The 25,682-nt window shown below is 39.8% G+C and overlaps 1 protein-coding gene across 1 annotated transcript in view; it reads right to left on the minus strand.

The window, feature by feature from the left end:
* KIAA1211 (KIAA1211 ortholog) overlaps positions 1–25,682 on the minus strand; it is a 125,243-nt gene that overhangs the window by 90,708 nt on the left and 8,853 nt on the right. Inside the window, exon 2 of the mRNA XM_012724220.1 lies at positions 15,660–15,806. The gene's annotated coding sequence lies outside the window, so the exon portion shown is untranslated. The remainder of the gene's footprint in view (positions 1–15,659; positions 15,807–25,682) is intronic.

Below are 25,682 nucleotides of genomic sequence, written 5' to 3' on the forward strand. Positions count from 1 at the left end.
GAGGACAGCATATTCTAAGGACGATCAGCTTTATTAATAAATTTATGTTTCTACTATTTGCATTCCCTAGCACAAAGGAATAAAAGAAATCCACCTGCTAGTAACAACCAAAAGTCTAAAACTTCAGCAGTGCTCTGGAATGTCCAAACACCAGGAGAGCTGGCTTAGTGCAGACATCACACCACAGCACACAGTCAGAATGTTATTTTCTTTCCTTGAATAACTTCATGTGAACACACAGAAGGAAGAATCACAGCACACCTTGTCACCCTTGGCAGCTTAAAGAGACAGGGCCATCCTCACAACACGAAATGTAAATTTAGAATGAGTGCATATAAAACTCTCATACTCTTTGTGAAAATATCTGGATGTAAATGAAAAAACACCTTCAATATAAAGCACCAAAAACTGACACAACTATCTTTGATTAGAATGTTGAGTTAATTCTTTAGTTTATTTCCTTTAAGTTCTCTAAATGGTAGTTTAACTTCATCATATAAAGGGATCCTGAAATGAGAGACTGGTGATGGTCCTCAAATTTTAAAAATATATTAAAACAACTAAATTGTAAAAAGGCCAATCTCATGATGTACATTTTATGTTTCAATAAAGTTGTGTGTATGTTTTTTTTTTTTTAATAAATTTTAACCACTACACTGTGGGGGCAGGGCACATACAAGGACTCTGTACTTGGGAGCGAGGGCATCGCTAGCCAGATCCATACCTTCCTTTTCTATTCTGGCAAAGCTTCTGGGTTCCCAGCTGACGATTAATGAAAATTTCATTCCACTGAACTATCTTATATAGAGAAATAAGTTTCAGGTTAATTAAAAAGCTGCAGAGAATAAATTAATTCCACTTATCACCAATGGAAATTAATGGGCGAGCCCACTCTGGGAGTTGGCTATTCTTTCAGAGCTTTCTCTTTGAGCACGAAGCCAAAAAGAAAGGGAGAACTTGCAACAAATACTGCATCAAGGATACTACACAAGAAGGCAGTGTAATCATCAAGACAATGTGAAACGTTTTATCGCAATGAATTGCATAAAAATGGATTTCTAGACGTCTTAAAGTTTCTAGTCTTTGTAAGCAAATATAAAAATAAAGCCTGTTTTTATTCCCAAATGATGAATGGGAGCAAAAGAATATTCTCATGTGATGGAGGGTCTAATCTATGGAAAGAGCCTCTAGCTCTAAACTGGAAACCTAAAAGTCAGAAGTTTGAATTAACATTTAGTGATGTGAAATGTGATTTGGAAGCTTAGGGAAAGAAACTCGAGAACTGTAGGAAGTGAGGCAGAAATCAAGCCATTATTTTGGTTAGACTTCAAAGTAAGTACATAAAGAAACATTAGTTCTTTAGAAATGAGTCTGTTCCTCCCACCTAAACTAATGGACTGCTAAAAGAATGAAAAATCTTCAAACAATATTTGCCACCAAGTTTCATTGTTTCTTCGACTTTCAGATGGCTCTTAATATTTTGTGAGCTCCATCTCATTCAAATGACAATGTTTTTAGATCACCTTTCCATATTGGTTAAATTTTAGAAGCTAGTGACAAGAGACAACTTTCTTTAGGGTTTGTCTTGTCTGTTGAGCATTAAGTTATGGGGTCCGACTTCCCAAAGTGCTATTCTGGTCTGAAAGGGGCGAGAAGGAGCACACTAAAGCAAGCAAAATCCCAAAAGGTGATAAAATACAAGTGACTCTTCTTGATGAATAAAGACAAGGCTAATAAATATTAAATCACTATGTTTTACACCTGAAAATAACATTGTATTCTATGTCAACTTTGCCTCAGCAGAAATAGTTTTCTTTAAATGCAGAAAAACATTGGACACTTTCAACTGAATTAAGTCCTCTAGAACTGCTCAGGTTTTGCTAAGTTTGAGTCTCCAGTCACCAAAACAATAACTAGTAGCTTATGGTTAATACTTTGGTTCCATCTTTAAGTATATATAGATTTGCTCTATGCCATTTATTTTCCCTGTCCACTTTAAGGGCCGAAATCTTTCATTTTTTGTTTTTTAAATCAATACAGGAAAAAGACAAATTTTCTCATTCTCTACTGGGAACACTAAAAGGCCATGGAATGCTCTAAAAAAAAAATTTGTGAAGCAAAAGAGCATAGTGACTGAAACACAGTATGTAACAAAAAATCTCCCATAAATAAAGAATGTGAGTTTTGTTTTTGAAGGGTTTCTATATCTATTTCTTAAGAGGAACTAAGAGGGTGGATGCATACCTCCTTTCTGTTTGTTCCTATCTCCGTACTAAACATCACCCCCTAAGCCATCCAAGGAATACAGAGAGAATATCTTGCTGTGTATGGAGAATAGGAATGAGATCACCATGGGTTGGTTCATCCTAATTAAATGCTGCAGGCAACTTCTAATGCCAAAGCCCTAGTGTTGTACAAATTCCCTCAGGACAAAGAGCTTTCTCTTCTCTTCTTTTTGAGGCTCAAGATCAACAGGCTACACAATTTCTCGTGTCTCAAAGGAATAGTAGCTTAAAATATATGGCAGCTGTGCTGTAATATAAATCAATGCATTTTTTCCTAACTCAAAAATGAAATCTGATTTATTTGGTTTAGATAAGAGATACTTGAGAAATCAACACCTATACTTGCCCAAACAACAATAAATAAACAGAATTGTGCAGATGAAATACACAACAAATAAAATTTATGATTTCTATTAGGAAAAAATAATAATGTGGTCAACGAATTCCTATAATCAAGGAGAAATAAAATACTTGCCCTAAAAAGAAAAGAAGATACTCATCCTACACAATGAAGAAAGAAGAGACTCTCACCTCCCTAGAGATGCAGTAAAAACTTCACATCATGAGTAACAAAATTATTCTGAGGCCAGGGTTTCAAAAGTAGGTGCTTGGGGGGCGGATGTGGGGGGTGATGGCCAGAGGGGATGGCAGGAAGAGAAGTTTGGTGAAGGCATGATGTAGATGTCTTTCAAAGCTCTTATTTAACCTGATTTTAATTTTTACTTTCCCAAAGTACAAGTGTGAAACATCCAAATAAGCTATTTTAAGCCTTTTTTAAAGGTAGAGAACCTTGGCTCTGGAAAAAATAGAACAAACAAAAACACATACATTCCAGGAAAATCAAGCAGCAACTAGTATACACATTTTCTTTTTATCTGTGCAAGAAAGACAAGGTATGTCCAATCACTGGTAGCTGCCATGGAACTCATCTGAAGGAATTTTGGGTAAAAAAAAAAAGAAATGGGAGTTTAAGATCAAAGTGTTCTCATTACTAATTATAACAATACATGTATTTTAGAGCTCATTCAGTGAAATATGTTATGATTGAAATATAAGATTAACTAAATGTTCTACCTTTAATGTTTTCATTAAAGTATTTTTAATGAAAATTTTCTGCAATGTTAAACATCCCAGGATAGGCTACCTGGGATGTCGCAGGGTCCTTACTATTACGCTTAGACACGATAAAAAGCCCTGAGCAGAAATGAAGTGCCCAGCCTGGTCTCCTCCTATCAGTTGTCCTTTTTGAGTGTCTATTTTAAAATAAGTATTCTGCCTCTTTCATTCACATTTTTAACTCTACTACTTACTAGGTCAGTGAGTCTAATTCTCACAAATACTCCTGCTTTCCAAATTATTGTTTCTTTGTGCTTGAGAGATAGGAAATGTCTTAGACTATCAGTCATGACAGAAGTATATATGTAAAGACAGAATCATGAGGTGCCGACCAAAACCCTAAGATGCTCCCTACTAAAAGTTAGGGGGTGAATGGCACCCATTTTAGCTGCTCCTGCTCTGCTTTGCTAACTTTTGGGAGCTTCTTTGTATCCCCAACCACTTAAGTTACTGTACAAATTATTTATGGTATCCAGATATTTTTGTTCTCTAAAAACAACAGGGAAAAGATGGCCTCTGTCTCTTTAATTTGCACCCCAGAGCAGTCACATTGTACCATACCTGAAGCATCAGCACTCAGAGCCTCATTATGGACATTCTGTGTAAGTTTAATTTCCTCCATGGCCATGATTTTGTTAAAGCGTACTGAAATAAAAAGTACAGCATGCAATCTATAAGCACAAAGTTTATGAAATTGGGAGGAAAAGTGTCCCATACTTATATAATTCAATTCGCCTTTCATTACACTGATGAATATAATGTATAATAAAATGAAAGCTATAAAGGAAACAAAGTGATAATTTTTATCAAAACAAAGTGAAATTATTATTGCATTTCACAGTCCATAAATCTGCTCATTCATTGAATGACAGTCCCCTTCAAATGGCTGGCCCCTGTCCCAAGGGAGAAACTTACTGTATTCCTCATACCTGCAAAGGAAAGGCTGGATTAGGTCAGGGACTCTGTCCTGTTTAATATTCATAGAGCAAGTGTTTCTACTGGATAAAACCACGTGATTTCCAAGCTACGCATAAGAAAAAGTATCTTGCCAAATTTATAACTTTCTCACATCTCATCTTTCCTGTTTCAAAATGCTCCTTAATATCCAAAGTTTTGCATTCTATCATTATTTCTTTTCTTTTCTTTTTTTTGGTAATTTTGTCAGATAGGAGAATAGGTTTACAAACAATAATATTACTAGTGAAGATGATGTTTGCTTTTGTTCCTGTATGTATACTTTTCTAAGTAACTCAAAATTCTTTGCAGATATTCATTCTCAGAGAGCTTATTTATTAGGGAAAAAAATTATCCTGGATTGACAAATGAAGATAAAAATAATTATTATAGCATTTAAATTAATATGAGGACAATTTTTATTCCCCCTGCCTGGCTTGGTACTGTTAGCCTGGCTTATCTTGAGATGTTCTCATCTTAAGTACTGTTTCTGTAGAAAAATTAAATTCTAATTTTCTAATTTATGTCCATAGGTTCCTTTGGCATCTACTTTTTGTTTGATATAAGTAATCACATAAATTGTCTTACTGCCATAATGTCATATTTTAAATCTTATACTTTTTCAACCACCAAACACATTTTTGAAGTATTCATTTCTTTGCATTTCCATAGACTTTCAGCCTTGTAAGTTGTATACCTTTATTAGATGTTTTATATTTTATCTAAGGCATTTTTGCATCTTTTCCCTACATATTGATTGTCATGTTCTACCTTGGCTCCTTGATGCCTTAAACTCAAAATATCTTTTTCATGATCTGCTCTTCCGCAGGTCGTCTTTTTTTAAAGGAACCATATCACCTACCAAAAAGCTCAAGAAAGATAAAACCCAATACTTCCCTTACAGTGGTAACAGTTTTACCAACATTACAACCACAAAAGTCTTTCTTTAAAAAGTCCTCAATCTGTCACTTTCACTCTCTTATTGTTACTGAATGCGCTACCGTGACAATGAACATGGCCTCAGCATAAATGTCACCTGTCTCGCTAGACCCAGCCAGCTCTACCCAAGAGGTTCAGGGCACTGAGGGGGTCAACCACCTTTAGAGAGCTATCCCAATTCCCAAGTTTTCACATCTCCTTTTGACTACCTCTGAAATGTAAGATATACTAATAATGATTTCTAATTTGCCTTTGATTCCTTTTACGAATCTCTTAGCTGCTTCCTTATATTAATTACTTTTCCATCCCATCATCACTGAAGAGCTTAATATCTGAATCTTCGCCACTTTTTGCTGCTGTTGTTCCTGCAGTCATGCTGCTGGACATGCTTCTGAATATATTTGTGGGCCTGTCTCACAAATGCCTCTGCCAGGTTAGCAATTTGCAACTTAGTTGAAGAACAATTCTCGTTACTTAATCTCAATATATTCTGATTGCTCTACTCATAGTGCATGTTTTTTGGGCAGAAAATCATAAGCTGCAGTGAGTGAAATGAATGATTTGGGAATGAGGAGAAACTTCGAAAACCTCTAGAGTCTACTTTATATCATGCTTTTATTTTTCTTTTCTCATGCACCCCTTCTTTTAGCTTTTTTTTTTTTTTTTACCTATTTTCCCCAAAGCAAATCAGTGTTGTGATATGCAGGAAGGGACTAACTCTGCATACATTTACTGAGTGTTCAACAGACATGGTGGCAATATCCCATATGGTATGTGAGGATTGGGGACACAGAGATTAATCAGATATTGTCACAGAGATTAATCAGACATTCTTCCTATGCTGGAAAAACTCGCCATCTTATTAGCTGTGTGTCTGTGTTTGTTGAGGGGTGTCGGATATTAATCAGTCTTATGCTATTCTCCTTTGATGTCTGCTATCTTAATTCAAAGATCTTTTTGTAAAAAGTTCACTTTTTGTGGAGACCACAAAATCCTTTTCATTTTACTGGTTTGAAAGCAAGTATCTTCCTTGGATTACCTGATTTCTTCTGCAATAGGATAATGAGTCTCCTACCCCCTATCTTTTAAAACAGGACATACGTTAAACCAACTTATTTTTCTATTGCTTGGTGAGTGTCATTCTCATCTCTCATTGCATTTCTCAACTCTTCCTCAGGGTCAACCTCTTCCCATAAGCCTTTACAACATATTCACCCCTCACACCCTGTTTCTATTGTAACAGCTGCACCACGCCTTTCAGTAGTCACAGTACTGGGCAGATACTGTTGACTTCTCCCAGGCAGAGGACACAACAGTGTTAAAAGGAAAACTGCCAGCACAGTACCTTTTCTTGAAAAGAATAAGTTATTTTTATAAAATGATCATTTTGAACCTTTTTCAGTGTATAGCACTGAATACTTGAATACTGAATACTTACATACAGTTCAAAAGATCTTGCAAGACTATGATGGGGGAAAAATCCCACCAGGTAGTTCGATCACACAACTTATCAGATGTACTTTATTGACGTAATGTGTTTTCAATGTAATAAAAGATACAAAGCAAATAACATTGAATCCAAAAAAATCAATCATTTAAAAGGGGAATGACATATTTACCAAAAGTGATACATTACTGGAACAGGGGTATGGGACGGGGTGGGTGGCGGTCAGCTGCTGTGGAAGTCTGGAGGAAATAGGAGCAATTTCTGGGAAGGAAGAGTGTGTCCAAGAATGACTATGGAAGAGCTGGCATTTGGATTTGTCCTTTAAGGCTGGCTAGGTTTTTGACAAGCAGAGACAGAGAGACAAGCGAGGGAGGAGATTCTGAAGTGGTGGCCGCAGGGTGAGCAACCTTACCCATCGCAGGCCCTAGCCAAGTCAAGAGTGAAGCTAGCCCTAGACTAGGAAAGCAAGACAAGTTGTGGTAAGCTACTCATCTGTGTGATACCAGAGTTGGAAACAGGGGTTCCACATTCAGATAATGCTTGGGTTCCACAAAAATATAAAAATGAAATATAAAAATTCATCACAAATAAGTAAAAGTAAAATGACAGCAAATGCTGTTAAAATATTTAAGTATATAAAACTAAATAATTAAATTCTAAGTTCTTAAATGTTTTCTTTTGGGGATTTTTTTTTTCCCCTGCATGGAATAGATTTCTGTGGCTTCTTAAAATCTGCACTTAGTAAAGTTTAAACTAGAGAAGCCCTTTTTTATTTTTCCTGATATGTCTCCCAGTGGTAAGTAGCTTTTCACTGTACTTTGGGCCTCTGAACTTGACTCAGAAACAGTCATCTTTTTCAAAAACTTTCAATGCCAATTCTGTGTGCACAGATGTAACTAAAAGACTTTTGTTTTAACAGAGGAGGTTGAGGAGGGCCTTTCTGTGCTGATGTTAGCTTCCTGTGTGGTGTTAATTGTAGTCTTGGGAGCAAAAACTAACTCACTGTTTGGTCTTTGTAAACCTGCACTTCAGAGCAGCGCCTTCTCTTTTCTAGGGGAGATGTTAAGCACATGTTTTGCTGAAATGGTGAGAGGAAAAGGGAAATGAAGAGGTTTTATTTATTTCTGTAAAGAAAAGGAAGATTGAAACAGGTGGCATTTTAGGAGTAGAGAAAGCAACAGAATTTTTTTTTTTTTTTTTTTTTTTTAGTGGAAGAAGAGTTTTTAGCCCCTGGAAGAAATAAGACTATTGCCTTCTGAAAGAGATGCCTGAATTTGATCCCAAGTTACTGGTGAATGGAGCTGTTATTTCCTGAAGTTTCAGTAAAGAAAGAAAGGGCAGGATTTAGAGGAACAAAAGGCTTCTCCCAAGAAACATTCATGTAGGTGTGACCTCTGGAGATTGTGTGCCCCCCTTGTTTGTCTGGCAAGCACCTGCTCATCTTTCAAGGCAGCTGGGATGACACCTCCCCCTTGGTAGCCCCCCCTACACACTGGCAGTTGTTCAGTCTGCCCTTTGTGCTTCCGGGCACTCTGTGCAAAACTCTCTCAAATATCGCTAATCACATTGTACCCGGATATCTCCTTACATATCTGAATTCAGTGAAGTGCTGCTAGGGCAATTCAACAGTTCAAAGGCAGGACTTCAGTCTGTAGATGCTACTTCTTTCTACAGCTTCAGACAAGCGTGCAGCTACTCACACTTCTCTGAGATGGCAGTAGAACAGAATGGGGCAGAACGATCAGAGTTCAGGGAATGAATGATGGAGGGAATGACAGAGACCACCTGGCAGGGAGAGAGTGAAAAGAGGGGAATCAAGAAAGATATCCCACCCCATTCCCATCCCTCTGTGGTCTGGGGTCAAACCCATTCATGATTCTAAAGATGGTATTTTCAGGCTCCTGGAAGGTATATTCTGATGTGGATAGCTAATAATTCAGTCTAACCTGGTACATAATACGGTACATGATAATTACCATCTAAAGGAGGAAACTAATAATTTGTCCTGTATTTAACTGTCATCCCATGGAGCATGCCAATAATACTTCCAGGGGGTCTACAGAAAAGAACTTTCAGAAATTGCATTCGCTGAAATTACTAGCACTATATCAATTTAATTCTTGAGTTCTGCATTATTAGGCCACCAGGCTCTTCTGCCACTACAAAAGGATTTAACTAGAATGCGGGTCCCCTCAGAACTTCGCCTGCCATCTAGCTCCCCATTTCTCTGCCAGTTTCATCTGTGCAACTCATCTTGAGTTACGGCTGGCAGATGGGGAGAGGAATCTCATTTCAAGCCTCTGCTGTCTGCACTCCAGATCCCTCCCTGAGAAGCTTCTTTTTTACTGGGAGAGAAGGGAGGAGGGATGATGATCAGCCACCCAAGAGATGAGAGTGTAAAGTATTTCTCAAATTTTCATCTTCCACCACTGGTATCATTTAACTCCCTGGGGGGAGACTCTGCTTTGTTGCTTAGGCTAGCAATATAATCTCTAGCTACCCCGTTGCCAAAATATCAATTACAGTTTATCTGGATGATGGGATAAATTAGTATTTAGACCACTAGACAGTGACATAAATTGGAGGTGCGGTGGGGAGAGGGAGTTGGGGGGATTGAGTCTCATGCTCAAAATGAAGTTGAATTCTTCAACAAAAATTAAGCGCCTTAATTTTAAATTGTGGTTTGTCTTCTGAAGAAAATTCACCAGTCACTGAAGAGGAGCAGGTATTCTGCAAGAGGTTTTCCTCCTGGAGGTCCTGGGTTAGCACCTAGTTTTCCAGCACATGGACAACAGGAGACTAAAAATGTAAATAACTTGTAATTAAAAAGAAATGTCTTGCCATTCGCAGAGTCACATGTTACACGATTCTGTTTATATGAAATAGCTTGGAAGGCAAATCCACAGAGACAAAACAGAATGGTGGCTGAAGGGCTCCCGGGGAGGGACAAGTGCAGTAACTGCTTAGTGGGTACAGTGGGGATTTTGGGGGGGGTGGTGATAAAAATATTTTGGGAGAGATAGGTGTGCATATACTAACTGCCACAAACTGTTCCCTTTAAACTGGGCCATTTTGTTTTATAAATTTCACCTGAGTAAAAAAATAAACTTTTGTTAATGAAAGGCCGCATTGTTTCTCATTACTCAACAACTTAACACTACTGCGAAATAGGGAGCTTTTTACTCCTAGTCCATAGTGATAAGAGGGATTAAACTGGTTTCTAAATTCTAGTATTTTGCCACCTTTGACCTCCCTTGTAAAAAGCCAACTATTTTCCTAGCATGTGTGCAGAGAAGTAATTCAGTCAATGACCCCTGACTAGCTGGGTCTTTTACAATCAGCAGCAACCGCAACAGCAAGATCAGCAATGTTTATCTGTGGTGACAAAGTGCCCACAGTGTGATGGAATGCCAGCAGGGTGCACCTATGCACCCCTGGCTCTACACCCCCACCAGCTTGTTTGACTGGCTGTGTCCTGGGGGAGGCTTTCTGTGGTGGTCACACCAGAAAAAGACACTGGGTCATCTGAGCTCAGCAGAAAATATATGAAGCCCTTACTCTTTCTACATATTTTTATGACCAAGGAAAACAAATTTTAACAAAGAAGCATCTTCCCCCCCCCGCCCTGTTTTTCTTCCTTTTTGATAATATGCCAATTCAGAGATCAAAAGCAGTCAGCTGTTAAATGGACAGAAAAGTCTGAAAAGGGAGAAGTAAACACAGTGAGAACAGAGGTAAAGAGAAGGGAACTTGAAACTACAACTCGTGTAACAAAACAAACAAAAAGCTAACAACCTCATTTCGGGGAAGCATACAGGGAACCAGTCCACTTCCTGCCTCCCTCCCCAGCACTGCTTCAATCAGGACCATGGGCAAACAGGTCTCCCCAAATCCTCACCCAACCAATTTTCTGAACCACTCAATTTGTCTCATTAAATAATTTTCACTACTACTTGACATCTGATCTTCCCAGGTTGACCCCCTGGCATTTTTTAACATTTAGCTTCAAGCCTTTGCTTCCCATGATGGAACCATTCTTGTATTGCCTGTGGTAGCTGCATCCATATTCATTCAGGCACAGGGGCACGTCCCTCTTCACTGTGCCCCAGAGGACATGAAAAAGTGTTCGGTTCTGTTTGGTGTATATTTCTCTGGTAGTGTCACTTATAAGAAATCTGTATTTGATCCCTCAAATGACCAAGTAAGTTCCTCACATACATTATTTGGTCTTCATCAACAGTTCCTGGTTCACAGCTCTCAAGTTCTTGGAACTCCCTGAGTGCTGACAGCAGTAAAAGTGTACCTTGTTAATAAAGTTAAGTTTTTGAAAACCCCTGAGGATGGGGCTGGTTGCCAGGGAAACCAACAGGAATAGAGGATGGGGCTTGTAGTGCAGACCCTGATTTCAGAGGCAAAGACAAGACGGGGAGACTAGAAGCTGAGTCACAGGACCAATGGCCAACAATGTCATCTGTCATAAAGGCCCAAAAGAAGGGGGGTTTTGGACAGTGTCTGGGATTGGACCATGGTAGAGAATTCTGGCTACCTTGGTGGTAGGTATGGTGTGGTCAGAGACATCTGATGAGGCATAATCCCATACCTCCGAATCATGTGCCATGCTGTAAACCAATTTACCTCAATTAAAAAGCGAAGGAGGGCCCTCCCTGGTGGTGCAGCAAGCTAAAGCACACCACTGAGAAGCTAAAGCCACTTCGGCATGAGTTCAATCCCTGCCCCAGAGGTGACCCGCATGACGCAGCAGACCTCTCCTGACCAGCCCGCTGCTCTCTTCAGCAGTGTATTTTGTCTGTCTGCCTGTTCTGCTCCCCACTCTGTCTCTAGTGAATCTCTCCCTGCCCCTGAACCTCTGGCCTGTACCCCAGTTCTGTATGTATCAATAAATAATCTTTAAAGAAATAAAATAATAAAAAAAAAGGGAAGGAACTTCTGAATTTGTGAACATATAAAAGACTTGAGAAGAATAGTGTGTTCGCAGAGGACAGACAGTATCCACCTTTCCCCCTTCCTTGTCCTGTGGCTCTCTTCTACCTGACTTCCTGAGTTACAGAATAATTGGTACATAAAATGTAAGAAAATAGTAATCTAGTGAGGAAATGAGATTCCTGAGTTCTCTAGCAAAATAATTGGCCTGAAGAGGGTGCCCTGGGAATCTGTGATCTCCAGTCAACCAGTCAGAAGCACAGATAATAACCGTGCTTCTGACTGTCACCTGCAGTCTAAGCAGGAGAGGGTGGCGGGAACCTCCAATCTATAGCTGGGTGCCAGAAGCACAGCCTGATGTCTGAGTGAGACAGTCTTGGGAGACTGAGTTTCTTACTTGCGGAATAAGATGTGATCCCTGAGAACTGTCGGAACTGAGATGACTTCCTAGACCCCTTGCTGTGTCTCAGCACTGCTTGCTGCTGTGGGGAAAGCCTCTTGGCATACGTCCCTTTGGAAACTGGTCTCAAAAACCATAAATATCTTCATTTTCTTGGGTGGATTCTCTAAGACTAAATCTAAAGTAAAACTCTGGTGTTGATCTCAAGCTCACAAATGCTTCAAGTAAGAATTTTAAAAGATGGGCGCTCCCTGGTGGCGTAATGGGTTAAAGTGCAGCACTCCAAAGCTAACCATAGCCACTGCGGCATGAGTTCAATCCCCGGCCCCAGAGGTGACCCACATGGCGCAGCAGACCTCTCATGCCCCACCTGCTGATTCCCTCAGCAGTGTACCTCGTCAATCTGCCTGCTCTGCTCCCCACTCTGTCTCTGGTGAAGCCTCTCACCGCCCCGTACCACTGGCCTATATCGCACTTCTGTATGCATAAACAAATCAATCTTTAAGAAAAAAAAAAGAAAGAAAATGGCTTTCCCCCAAATGCTAAGTTGCTTTTAAAATCTCTGACTCTGTTGCAATATGCCAGTTGACTCAGAGAGCCATATTTTTTTTAAGAGATTTATTTATTTGTGCATACAGAACTGGGGTACAGGCCAGAGGCTCAGAGGTGGTGAGAGGCTTCACCAGAAACAGAGTGAAGAACACAACAGGCAGATGGACGAAGTACACTGCTGAGGGGAGCAGCAGGCGGGTCAGGAGAGGTCTGCCACGCCATGTGGATCTCCTCCGGGGTAGGCGGGAATCGAATTCATGCAGAAGTGGCTTTAGATTCTCAGTGCTGTGCTTTAACCCGCTGTGCCACCAGGGAGGAGAGCCATATTTTTTTGCCCCATGTTGTGTAAGGAAAAAACCATGTGGTCCCATCACAAAATGTTCTACACATCACAGAAATTATAGTATAGTTGGAAAATTTATAAAAGAGAATAAAAAGCATCTGCCCTATATGTCTATCATGCTGTGGGATGTAATGCAGAGTGGGCGTGGGCTAGGGAGGGCACCCACTCCCTCTTGGATACACATGCCGAGAAGAGCATCGATTCTGAGAGATCCTGGGGTGAGCAGCATGGGCGTGGCCATGTTGTATGAGTGAAATTCCTGTCCTGAATTGGTGCGATTCCCTGTCACCTACATCATGACTACAATGGAGACAGAGCAGCAAGGTGCAATGACTCAGAGTTGACTCTTTTACTATTGACCCTTCATAAGTCCTCTGAAGCTTTCTGAGTCCATTTCTCCCCTGGTAGAATGGGAGCAGGAACAGCCATTGTTGATTAAGACCTACCCCAACAGAATGAAGTCCTAATCCCAGAACCTCACAATGTCACCTTTCTTGGAAATGGGGTCAGTTATATGATGATGAAGATGAGGTCATTCTGAAGTTAGTGGGCTTACTCTAGCATGTCTGGTGTCCTTACAAGGTGAAGGGAAACAGCCAGGTGAGGACACAGACACAGGAAGGAGGCCTGTGACATGGAGGCAGAGGCTGGGGGATGCAGCTGCGAGCCTAGGAAAGAGGGACCACCACCTCCAGACACTGGTGAGCAGTGAGGAAGCCTTCTCCCCACGTCTCAGTGGAAGTATGGACCTAACCTCAATTTTGAATGGCGAGCCTGCAAAAATGCTAGACAATAAATGCCCATTCTTGAAGCCACTTTGTTACAGTAGCTTTTGGAAAACAAACGTGCAATCTATCAGGATGGGTGGTGATGGGTAGGAGGGACGGGATTGGTGGAGAGAGAGCAGCCTAGAATAAATTTGATAGACAAGAAGAAAACAAAATAGACTTAAGATACAAGTAGGGAACAAACTTCTCTTATGCAGCGACACCTCCGTTTTTCTGCTGACACTGACTTGCCTCTTCAAACTCACCTTCCACTTCTTTCCTTCCCACTCACCTAAGCTTCAGACCTCTGGCTATGGCTGGAACCTCCAACTATGTGCCCTCCCTTGGCTGCAAACTCTGCCTGGAATAGACCCAGGGCTAACCTCTGATATTCTGTCTCTCCTCAGTGAGGCTGAGCTGGCTACTCCATTTAATGCCTCAACTTGTCCTCCTGCCCCAAGAAGCTGCTCCCAACCCACCCCCTCATTCAGCTCTACTCTGTCCCCCCATATTTTTTTTGAAGATTTTATTTTTTTAATAATAGTTTATTTTTATATCATTTTGTGCCTTTTTCCATCTCAGTTGTAATCCCTGTGGGCTTCCCATCACCAGTTCACCAGTGTGCCATCACCATAGTCCAGTGCATTTCCCCCGCCCCATTTTTGATCCCATTCTCCACTCTACCCCCATAAAATGTCTATGGTATATAGTTGTTCACTATTATTCCCCCCAACCCCCAGTCCTTTATGTTCCTGCTATGAGTGAAACCAACGGTATTTTTCTTTTTCTTTCTGATTTATTTCTAAGCATGATCCCTTCCAGCTCCATCCATGTTGCTGCAAAAGGCATGAGTTCATCTTTTTTGATTGCTGAGTAATGTTCCATTGTATATATGCCCTCATATTTATTTTTATGGCTTCTAAAATCATAGTATTTGTGTACTTCTCCATTATGTGCATTACTTATTACCTATCTCCCTCCATGCTAGAACACAGACTCTATGAAGGCAGGTCTTACTTGTTTTGTACATTGATATGAACAAACCTCTGGAATAGTATCTAGTTCATAACAGGGGTTGATTTTTAAACAACTTTATATTAACCACTCTATAATTACAGAAGCTGTACATGTGTATTATAAAACATTAGACACAAACTTAAAACTTCAAATATATCCGATATATTTCCCAAATTACCATAAACCATAATGATTTTTATCTCCTTTTAGCGACTCCCTAGGGAATCCTATCTTTTGAGGAAAAGTGTCAGGAGAGGGATAACACCCAAATGCAAGGCTTGGTATGTAGATTAAATGAAATAATATATCTAAGTCCTTGATATAAGGCTTGCCATAGCAACTAATACAGGTAGTCATTTTTTTCTTCCCTTTCCTTTTGTCTATAACTTTTATCTTTTCCTTCAACTTCCAAAAATGTAGGTAGTAAAATGGTATGATGTTGTCCCTGTGGGTGGGGGTGGGGGTGCCTCACACACTTGGCACCCCAGGTGAATTCCCCAAATTCATAGTTCCAAGCTGTGTGATCCAAATGCACCACAAGATACAAGCCATTAACTATTCCACAGAATTTCATAACAACAAAATAATCAACAACAAAAAAACTGTATTTTTACATTATAGTCTCCCATTTGTAGAACAAATTTTATGAATTTTTCTGTTACAGATGAAAGAACTGGGCCTCAGAGAACTTAAGTGACTCATCCAAGCCACTCAGCTGGTAAGCAGAGAGAGCTAAGAGTTAAGTCTAGAATTAGAAGATCATTAATAAAGACTTTTTAGTTTGTCATGTAGTGAGATGCATACTACCCATTCCTAGGATCCCACTCAAAATAGTAAGATACTCCATAATTTCCCCTAGAAGCAACTTCCCTCCCCATTTTCCAAGCAAATGACTTACCTGACTTGACAGTAACCGTCTTTTGGTTATTGGGTAGTTTTCCACCAAAATTTTCTTTTTGTATTACAGGAGAAATAACCTTCAGTGAAGTGTGTCAGGAAATGGAGTTCATTGTCAAGAAAGCCTGGGCATCAATGCTTTTTTGAACTGTTGAGAAAAAATATGTATCAAGGGTTTTAGATCTTTAATCCTCTCTAGGGACAGCTTCAAAATGAATCTCTCCCATTCCTTACTTAGTAGAAGTCAGCACAAAAGTTATTTTTTGATGAGGTTTCCAGTTAGGCTTAGTAATATTAAATTTGCATTTCTTAGACTAAATTTATTTTAGGGCTGTAAAAGCATTTATTACAAATTGCTTCCACTTTTGAAGAACCTACAAGAAGGATATCCATGAATATCAAAGCACCCATCCTTATATATTCAGAATTCTCACACTTAATTCTTTTTTTTTTTGCAGTTGCATTTTTTTTTAAGATTTATTTATTTATGCATTCAGAACTGGGGTACAGGCCAGCAGTGCAGGAGTGGTGAGAGGATTCACCAGAGACAAAGTGGGGAACAGAAAAGGCAGATGACAAAATACACAGCTAAGGGGAGCAGCAGGTGAGGCAAGAGAAGTCCTCCTCGCCATGTAGGTCACCTCCCTGGCTGAGAATCGAACTTGTGCTGAAGCAGCTGCTCTAGCTTCATAGTGTTGCGCTTTAACCCACTGCACCACCAAGGAAAGCCCTTATATTTATTCTTATTTATTTACTTACACTTACATTTATTATATAGTATAGTATATAGTATATTTATAGTCGACTTATTTATATACTTATATTTATTCTTCATGGTAGTTTGCTAAACTTCAAGGAGCTAAAAGACAAAATTCAACGCAGTAGAGACGTAAAGGCAGTAACCTTTAGTTTATTTCCTTCCCTGGGAAGCAGCAAAAGCACCTTTTTACTCCAGTACCAGTCAAAGGGTTAAGGGAGCTGGTGAACTCCCTGTGGAGCGGGTAAGACAATCCATCCTGAACAAGCCAGATGGAAACCCTGACTGAAACGATGGTGGGAACTGTCCAGGAAATAACGCAGATTCAAATATGCCCTTTGCAAAGCCCAGAAAAGAAGACGGCTTTCTGGGGCCACGAAACACGAAGCAGTCACTGCAATGCCAGTGGGTCTTGAGCCCTAATGAGGAATTCACTTGTAGGATTACATTTCCAGTTCCAGCAATTTGGGACTAGCTGTGTCAGACTAACTTCCCACTGTACACAACCGGATAAAAATTATGTTTAAAACCTACTTAAAAGCAGTGGAGTGCTACCAACCTGGCCATCACATGAGAGGCCAAGATCTGAAGGAGAAGGGTAATAACATGGAGGTAAGTCATGAAATTCTTCCGCTCAGGCATCTACTGACTTATAACAGGAGCAATACAAACACCAAGCTTAGAAGCACATAAAGGAAGGGGACCTTCTGGCAGACTCAAGGCTGAGGAGATCCCAAAGAGAAGAGATGTAAAGAAGCAAGCTGGACATTATTCCTAAGTATCTGTTAATTTTTTAAAAGATGTGTTTATTTATGCACACAAGAACTGGGGTACAGGCCAGAGGTGTGGGGGCATGAGAAGTCACCAGAGAAAGAGTGGGGAGCAGAACAGGAAAATTGACTGAAGTACACTGCTGAGGGGAGCAATGAGTGGGTAAGGAGAGGTCTGCCGCACCATGTAGGTCACCTCTCTGGCTGGGGATCAAACTCATGCTGCAGTGGCTGTAGACAGCTTCACAGTGCTGAGACATAACCCCTTGTACCACCAGGGAGGCTCCAGGATTGATAAACAAGTTAACCAAAGCAGAAAGCTACTAAGATACTGTTGAGCTGAAAAGATCTTTTGGCAGTTTTATGAAGCAGGAGGAATTACAATTAGAGATCAGGATCTAACAAAAAAATGCTGTGTTGGGCTCTCCCTGGTGGTGCAACAGGTTAAAGCCCAGCACTACAAAGCTAGCCACTGCCACTTCAGCACCAGTTTGACCCCCCACCTAGGAAGTTACCCACATGGCACAGCAGACCTCTCCTGTCTCGCCCACTGCTCCCCTCAGCAGTGTACTGATCAGTCTGCTTGTTCTGCTCCCCACTCTGTACCTGGTGAAACCTTTAACCACTGCTGCACCTCTGGCCTAGATTCCATCTTTTAGAAAATGCTAAGTGTCTCATGCTTTCAGTTAGGACCTCTGAAGGGCTACATCCAAAGATCAAATTAATTCAGTCCCTCACTCAATCCCAGGGTCAAGGAGATTGACTTTTTCTAAATCATATCAAAAGCAAAAGTAAACCCCCCACAGAAAGATTCCACCATCTACAGCATCTATCATTCTTTACACATAATGTTTTACATTCAATTAACAATGACTATGCATAACAGGACACAGGTTCAAAAACAAATCCAAAGGTAAACGAGAGAGAGTTGTAGGCTATGATCTTTAAAATAATTATGATTAATATATTCAAAATTCTAAAATCTGTTAAAAAATGTAATACCCATCTCTCAGTAGTTCATAAACAGCAAAAAATATGTGTGAGGATACAAAAGATTTAAACAGCACAATTAAGAAATTTAACCTTAAGAATCTATGAAGAATACTGTACCCAACAACTATGATTACATATTCTTTTTAGGTGCACAAGAAATACTTAAAGAAATTAATAACATGTGGGTCATAGTATAAGTTTCAGAAAATGTCCACAAATAAGAGATCACAGAGTAGTTTTTAAAATTTCTTTTAAATTAATATATTCAAAGGAAAGCGGGGAAAAATAAAACACACAAGCTTGTAAGTATACAATTTAGTGTATTTTGAGAAGGGGATTCAACTCTCTAACTGCAAACAAAGTGAAATAGACTATTTCCATTCTGCCAGAAAGTTCCTTTATGTCCCTTTTTGTCAGTCCCCACATCCTAAAAATCCCCTGCCATTTCAATTATCATAGATTAGGTTTGTTAGGTTTGGAGCTTATTATAAATGGGCTCACACCATATAAACTGTTGTGTCTGGCTATATTCACTCAGCATAATGCCTCTTAGAGCCTCTATGCTGCTGAGTCCATCCATAGTTTATTCTCCTCATGCTGATCAATAATCCATTGCATGAAAATGCTACAACTTTTTAAATATACCTCTTATAGGATGGAAATTGTTTTTTTTAATAGGGTTATTAATAAAGCTGCTATAAATAGTCTTGCACATGTCTTTTTGTGGACATACATTTTCACTGCTCTAGGAGATGAACTAAGAATGGCACTGCTAAATCATAGGGTTAAAGAACACTTGACTTCATAAGAAACTGCAAAGCACTTTCCACAAAAGCTGTACTATTTCCCACTTCCATCAGTAAAACATGAAGGTCCAGTTTGCAAAGCCTCGTCAACATTTGGTGTTGGCTGATGTTAATTGGAGCAATTTCTCCATGAAGTTTTGCTTTGTATTTTCCTGATAGCTAATAATGATATCTCTTTGAGTGTCTTTTGTGCTGTACCTACTCAAGTCTTCTGCCCATTTTTAAATCGTGTTATTGATTTGTAGAAGTTCTTCATACATTCTGATACCTGGTCTCTGTCAGATACAAGTATTACATATATTTTCTTCTAGTCTGTGGTAGGACTTTCCAATTTCTAGCAACCTATTGATCAGCAAAATTTTCAAATATTGATGAAATTCAATTTATTTCTTCTTTTTCCCTTACACTAACAGTTCTGGTGTCCTTTATGAAATTTTTGCCTTCTCAAAACCTAAAAAATACCCATCTACTTTCTTTCTAAAAGTTTTACAGTGATTTATCTCAAATTAATTTTTGGCCTTGGGGTAAGATAGAGACAAGAAGTTAACTTCCCCAACTTGTTCCAGCAACATTTTTTTTAATAGGTTCCTTTCCTCATTGAATTGAGTACCTTCACTGCTTTTTCATTCTCCACACCTGGTTGCTTTTCTTTTCTTTTTTTAAGATTTATTTATTTATGCTTACAGAACTGGGGTACAGGCCAGAGGTGTGGTGGGTGAGAAGGTTCACCAGAGTGGGTAGCAGAACAGGCAGACTGATGAAGTACACTGCTGAGGGGAGAAGCGGGCAGGTTGAGAGAAGTTTGTCATGCCATGTGGGTCACCTCCCTGGCCAGGGATGGAACTCATGCTGCAGTGGCTTTGGAGAGCATCATAATGAGGTGCTTTAATCTCTTGCACCACCAGGGAGACCCCTGGTTGTTTTTCTTAAACCGTATTTCACACCTGATTTGCTGCAATAACTATTTTGTCAGCCTGCCTCTGCTGTGCCCTAAACTTCACTGCCAGTGAAATTCAAGAAATGAATATGCCAAGAAACGTATGTGCGTTATGTCATTCCTTTCTACAAAACCACAATGACTTCTCATTAGTCACAGAATCCTGTGTATAGCAATCTAGTCCTCCTTCCCCAACCTGGACCCACTTAATCTACCTGAGCTTTCTCTATTACCCTACCACTTCCCTTCACAAATTGTCTACTCTGAATATTTATTTCCGATAAATATCCTCAACTCTAAGTTCTCCTTACATTTTTTTTTTAAAGATTTATTTATTTGTGCATACAGAACTGGGGTAAAGGCCAGAGGCTCAGGGGCGGTGAGAGGCTTCACCAGAGACAGAGTGTGGAGCAGAACAGGCAGATAGATGAAGTACACTGCTGAGGGGAGCCGCGGGGGGTCAGGAGAGGTCTGCTGCACCATGTGGTCACCTCCGAGGCAGGCAGGGATCGAACTCATGCGAAATGGCTTTAGCGTCTCAGTGCTGTGCTTTAACCTGCTGTGCCTCCAGGGAGGGACTCTCCTTACTTTTAATTAGCTACATTAGAAGAACCACGGTTCTCCTAGCACCTTCCACTTAAAACTCCCTCTCCCATTGAGATTCATGATTACCATTCCCAAGAATAGGAGCACTTGCAAATGGCTACAGAGAGTCTGTAGTCTTCAGAGATAACTGGACTCTAACCAGGAACTGCCATTCCTCTCCAACCAGAAAGCGTGTGATAGGCAAGGAGTGGCAAGTCAAGAAATGAAGGGGTCTCTGTAACACTGCCATCAGTGTAACAATGTCATGCCATCATTACTGGGTGGAGGAAGGAGAGCAGTGGGAAAGGAGATGGTTTTGTTTTTTGTTTTTTGTTCTGCTGCTCAATGAAAGTACAAACAACCTGAGCATCACAGATGAACTCGTTCAACTCTTTGTAGTACAGTAGCTCACTAGGTAAATACCTGGGCTGGTTGTTTCAATTACAGATGAGTAAACACATCTGTTTGTTTACTTTCAAGGGTTTAAAATCAAGGGTTCACAAGCACACCTGAAGAAATAAATTGCATCTCCCCAGTACATGACTGGAGAATAAGTGGCTATTAATTTCCTATATTCTTAAAGGAAAATCCAAGGTTCAAGCATGAAAGGATAGCCTCCCCCTCCCCACCCCACCCCAAAAAATTGAGATTTAACCTGGATAGTGTGACTCTAAGGCAGGCTTGGCAAACCTTTCTTGTAAAGCCCCAGGTAGTTTATATTTTGGGCTTTGGAGCCTAAGGACCCTGGAGGCAAGGACTGGGCTCTCCTGCAAAGTGAAGGCATGGTAGGATTTATTTTAATGAATGGGTGTTTTGTGCTGCCTCAGTCAGTCCTTTCTGTGCTAGCTAGAGGGCTGCAAAATGAATAAAATGAATCTCTGCCCCACCAAAAGCTCCAAGATAAGAAAATATAATATGACTTTCAGTCACATTAGCCTCTGTCAACAACCCAATTTTAAAGCGACAAATATTGATAAATAATATTTTTCCTCACATAGCTTGAATGTTGTGAAGATTAATGAGACAGTTTAGACGCTGTGATTTACTCAGCTGAGTGTTATTTTTTTAATGTTAAATTGATGTTGGCTCTTTAGCAGTCCCAAAGGAGATGAGTAAATAAACCAATCTATCCTTTGCTCTTTCGGGCATTCCCTTAAATTAGTAAACTATCAATTTTTACCTAGTTTGATTGCTATACTTCATTTTTATGAAACACTTTTAAAATTTATGTTATGATTCATTTTCTACTGGGACCAAATAGCTTTTCATATTTTAAAACATAATATGAAAAAATAATCTATGTAATTCAGAAACACTGTGATATGCATTCAGCAAGTTACAAATCCAGAATATCTTCTTGCTATTTAAATGTTCTTCTTGCTATTTAAAGGTCCTCTGCATGTATCTCAGGAGCATTCGCATAAAGCTTCTGTAGAAATGCATGGAGCAGTCCATTACTCTTAAGGGCTAAAGAGGATAATTTTAAATTGCTCACAAATTATACACTCAGGATTAAAAAGGAATAAACTCCTGATACCTGTACCATGGTGGATGAATCTCAAAAGTATTATGCTGAGTGAAAGATGTGCATAGGCCAGGTACTGACACTTATGTGACATTAGAGAAAGGACAAAAATGCAGGGACATATGTCAGACTGATAATTGCCAGGGGCTAAGGCAGGAGGAGAGGACGGGAGGTAAAGGGACACAAGGAGACCTTTTAGAGTGACAGAAATATCCTGCTCTACAACTACCTACATGTATTCCAAAAAATGGTGATGCTTACTGTATGTATATTAGACCCCAATGGCATGTCTAAAACTTTTGTAGAGTTCCTCAAAAATAAATCAGGAGAATAAGCCTTAAAGATGACAATAGAGTGCTGTGCAGATTAAAGTCTGAACAGGAACTAATATTGTGACTTGGGAGAGGTGCATGCCATTTGTTTACTCTCAAAGACAGACCCATTAAGAAGCCATATCTGAGAGAGAAGATAATGTGGGCAGCTGGGCTGTCCTGACCTGTATGGCAGTTTCCAGCCATTTTTTACAGACTCCTAAGAAGCGCTTGTTTAATGGTGTGGAGGATACTGAGATAAATTCTATCACTTTCTGCTATATTCCAGACTAATTTTTTAAAAATATTTGTTTATTTATGCTACAGAACTGAGATACAGGCCAGAGGTTCAGGGACAGTGAGAGGATTCACCATAGAGAGTGGGGAACAGAACAGGCAGATCAACAAAGTACACCGCTGAGGGGAGCAGTGGGTGAGACAGAAGAGGTCTGCTGCGCCATGTGGGTCACCTCCCTGGCCTGGGGTAGAACTCGCCGTGCTGGCTTTAATCCGTTGCACCGCCAGGGAGGGCCCAGTCTAATCCATTTTTATCTCAAACTGCCAAGGAAAGGAAAAGTGCCAACTGCAGACACTTTTGAGGTCATATTAGCATGTTTCTTGAAATGAAGCATATGTTCACTGCAGCATTATTTACAATAGGCCAGAGCTGGCACCTAGAGGAATATTACTCAGCTGTTAAAAAGACAAAACCTCACTTTGCGTTAGCATGGATGGCCTAGTTTGTTTGTATGCTTTGTGAAATAAGTCACATGGAAAAAGGCAAACATTAAGATTGTGCGCATATGTGTGTAAAAGATAAAACAAAACTAATAAATAAAGCTAAGCAAAAACAAACTCTTAGATTATAAGAGAAAAACAATGGATACTTGATTGGAAAGAAATAGTGGGGCAGATAAATCAAGTAAAAGAAGTCATTACATGTGAAAAATAGACTTTTGGTCATGAACATAATGCTTTATATAGAGATGTTGATTTACAATGCTGTACACCTGAAACCTATATAATGTTATAAACCAATAATGCCTCAATAGGAAAGCATCATTAAAAAAGGAAAAATAAATGTGATATATAGCAACTGAACAAGAAAAACAAAAACATCCAGTGAGAGCTTTCAATTTGCTGGGCATTGACAGAGCAGCAAAGGAGACAGAATTCCCTGCCCTCCTGGAGCACAAGTTCTAAAGGATGGAGAACAGTTCAGTCATTGAGTGCTTACTTACAGGTGGTACAGGAATGGGTTCATTTAATTCATGCAACCAGTGACAGGAGACACTATTATCATTCCCATTTAAAAGAGCGGAAATTGAAGCCTGCAGACAAGATTATCTAGTACCCAATGTTAATATGCCACAGAATCAGGGTTTAAACCTAGGCTGAGTCCTCAGTCCACTCTCATAGCTATGTTGCTTTTCTGATGAGCCAGGTCCAAGTTAGCTAAGACATTGTGCTTACAGGGCCCCAGACTATCTGTACTTAATGCCTTAGAAAGTATCCTTAAGATTAAATTAAATTACTCTATTTACACAGCAACAGTATATTACCTTACAAGACAGAAGGCAAAATAAACTAATAGACCATTTGCACAAAAAAGAAATACGAATGAACATATATATAGAAAAGTGGCTATCTTACAAAGACATAAAACCAAAAGAAAACTGAGATTTATTATTTTACTTATTAAATCTAAGTAAACAGAGTTTAAATGGAAATGGCAAAAACAATTGTATTGCTAATAAAATGTAAATTAATATTATTTGGAAGGTAGTTTGTATTCTGAGTTACCAACATATTTATTCCTTTTAACCTTTTTTCCACTTATATGACTGTATCTTTAAGAAATCATCTAAAACATGGAAAAGGTATAGCAAAAATACTGCAGTAAAAGATATTTATAAAATTATAATTTTATTAGCTACATGTTTTGGAAGTCCAAATTTAAAAATTAAAAAAAACAAAAAACAAAAAAAAAATTGTGACTCAAAATTGTGCTTTTCTACGAGGTACATAAGTTTTGTGCCTGCACCTGCACTGGCAAGTCTGTAGATAGTATCAGTGAAGAGCAGATGCTAGCCAAAACGCAAAATATGTCTTGATGCTTTAAAAAGAGAGAGATTTCATTTGCAAAGAATCTGGTCAGTATATGTAACAAAATCATTCCTGTGCCTCAAGTTAACTCAATATGTGGCTCTTCTCATCTCTTAATGTCAGAAGAAAATATTGTTTCCTTTCCACAGTGTCTCCTAACTTTACAAACTCTGTAAACATGTAAATTTATGCAAAAGCAAAATGCTATTTTAGTCCTTCCTGATAGAACCACTTTCATTAAGTGATCTTCCTATAAAAACAAACATCTCGGCCCTCCCTGGTGGCGCAGCGGGTTAAAGCACAGCACTGAGAATCTGAAGCCACTTCCGTATGAGTTCGATTCCCGCCTGCCGCCTGCCCCGGAGGAGACCACATGGCGAGCCAGACCTCTCCTGACCCGCCCGCTGCTCCCCTCAGCAGTGTACTTCGTCGATCTGCCTGTTCTGCTCCCCACTCTGTCTCTGGTGAAGCCTCTCACCGCCCCTGAGCCTCTGGCCTGTACCCCAGTTCTGTATGAATAAATAAATCTTTAAAAAAAAAAAAAAAAACATCTCATGCTGTGTTACCACTACAAATTCAAAAACTGAGACCTAGTTATTACAATTACCAGGCATAATGAACATTTTTCAACTAATTATTTTCTTTATAGAGATGCTGTTGTTGTTTCCTTAACTACAGCCCTCACTTAGCATGAGGAATATCTCTGTACTTTCCTTACTACCTCCAGAGCCCTCAGGTAAAGTCTTTGTCTGGAGACCTTTATCTTCTACACCTTCCTCGCAATGAAGCACAAATTTGCCATACAGACAATGAGGGAATAGCCACAGTTATTCTGGCCCACTTGAGGAGCTGCAGGGGGTTCAAATGGAAGGAGCACAGGACAGGAAGTACCCACAGGGAAGCTGGGCCCACAAGAAGGCCAATGGCTATCATGGAACTAGTGTGGATATGCACACCAAATCATTTCACTTTTATAGTGCTTGGCAAAGGTAGATGTCATTGTCCTCATTTTGCCAGTGAAGAAACTGAGGCCCCCAAGGTTTAAGCAGTTAGCCCAAAGTAACACAGTTGACAAAGGGCAAAAGGAGGAGGCTCTTCCTGGTTACATGATGGGCTAGAGCACAGTACTATGAAGCTATCTTGAAGCCACCGCAGCACAAGTTCAATGTCCGGCCAGGGAGGTGACCCACATTGTGTGGCAGACCTCTCCTGACCCTCCTGCTGATCCCCTCAG

The sequence above is a fragment of the Condylura cristata genome, unplaced genomic scaffold (genome assembly GCF_000260355.1).
Source record: "Condylura cristata isolate star-nosed mole 26May11 unplaced genomic scaffold, ConCri1.0 scaffold00012, whole genome shotgun sequence".
NCBI classification, from domain to species: domain Eukaryota; kingdom Metazoa; phylum Chordata; class Mammalia; order Eulipotyphla; family Talpidae; genus Condylura; species Condylura cristata.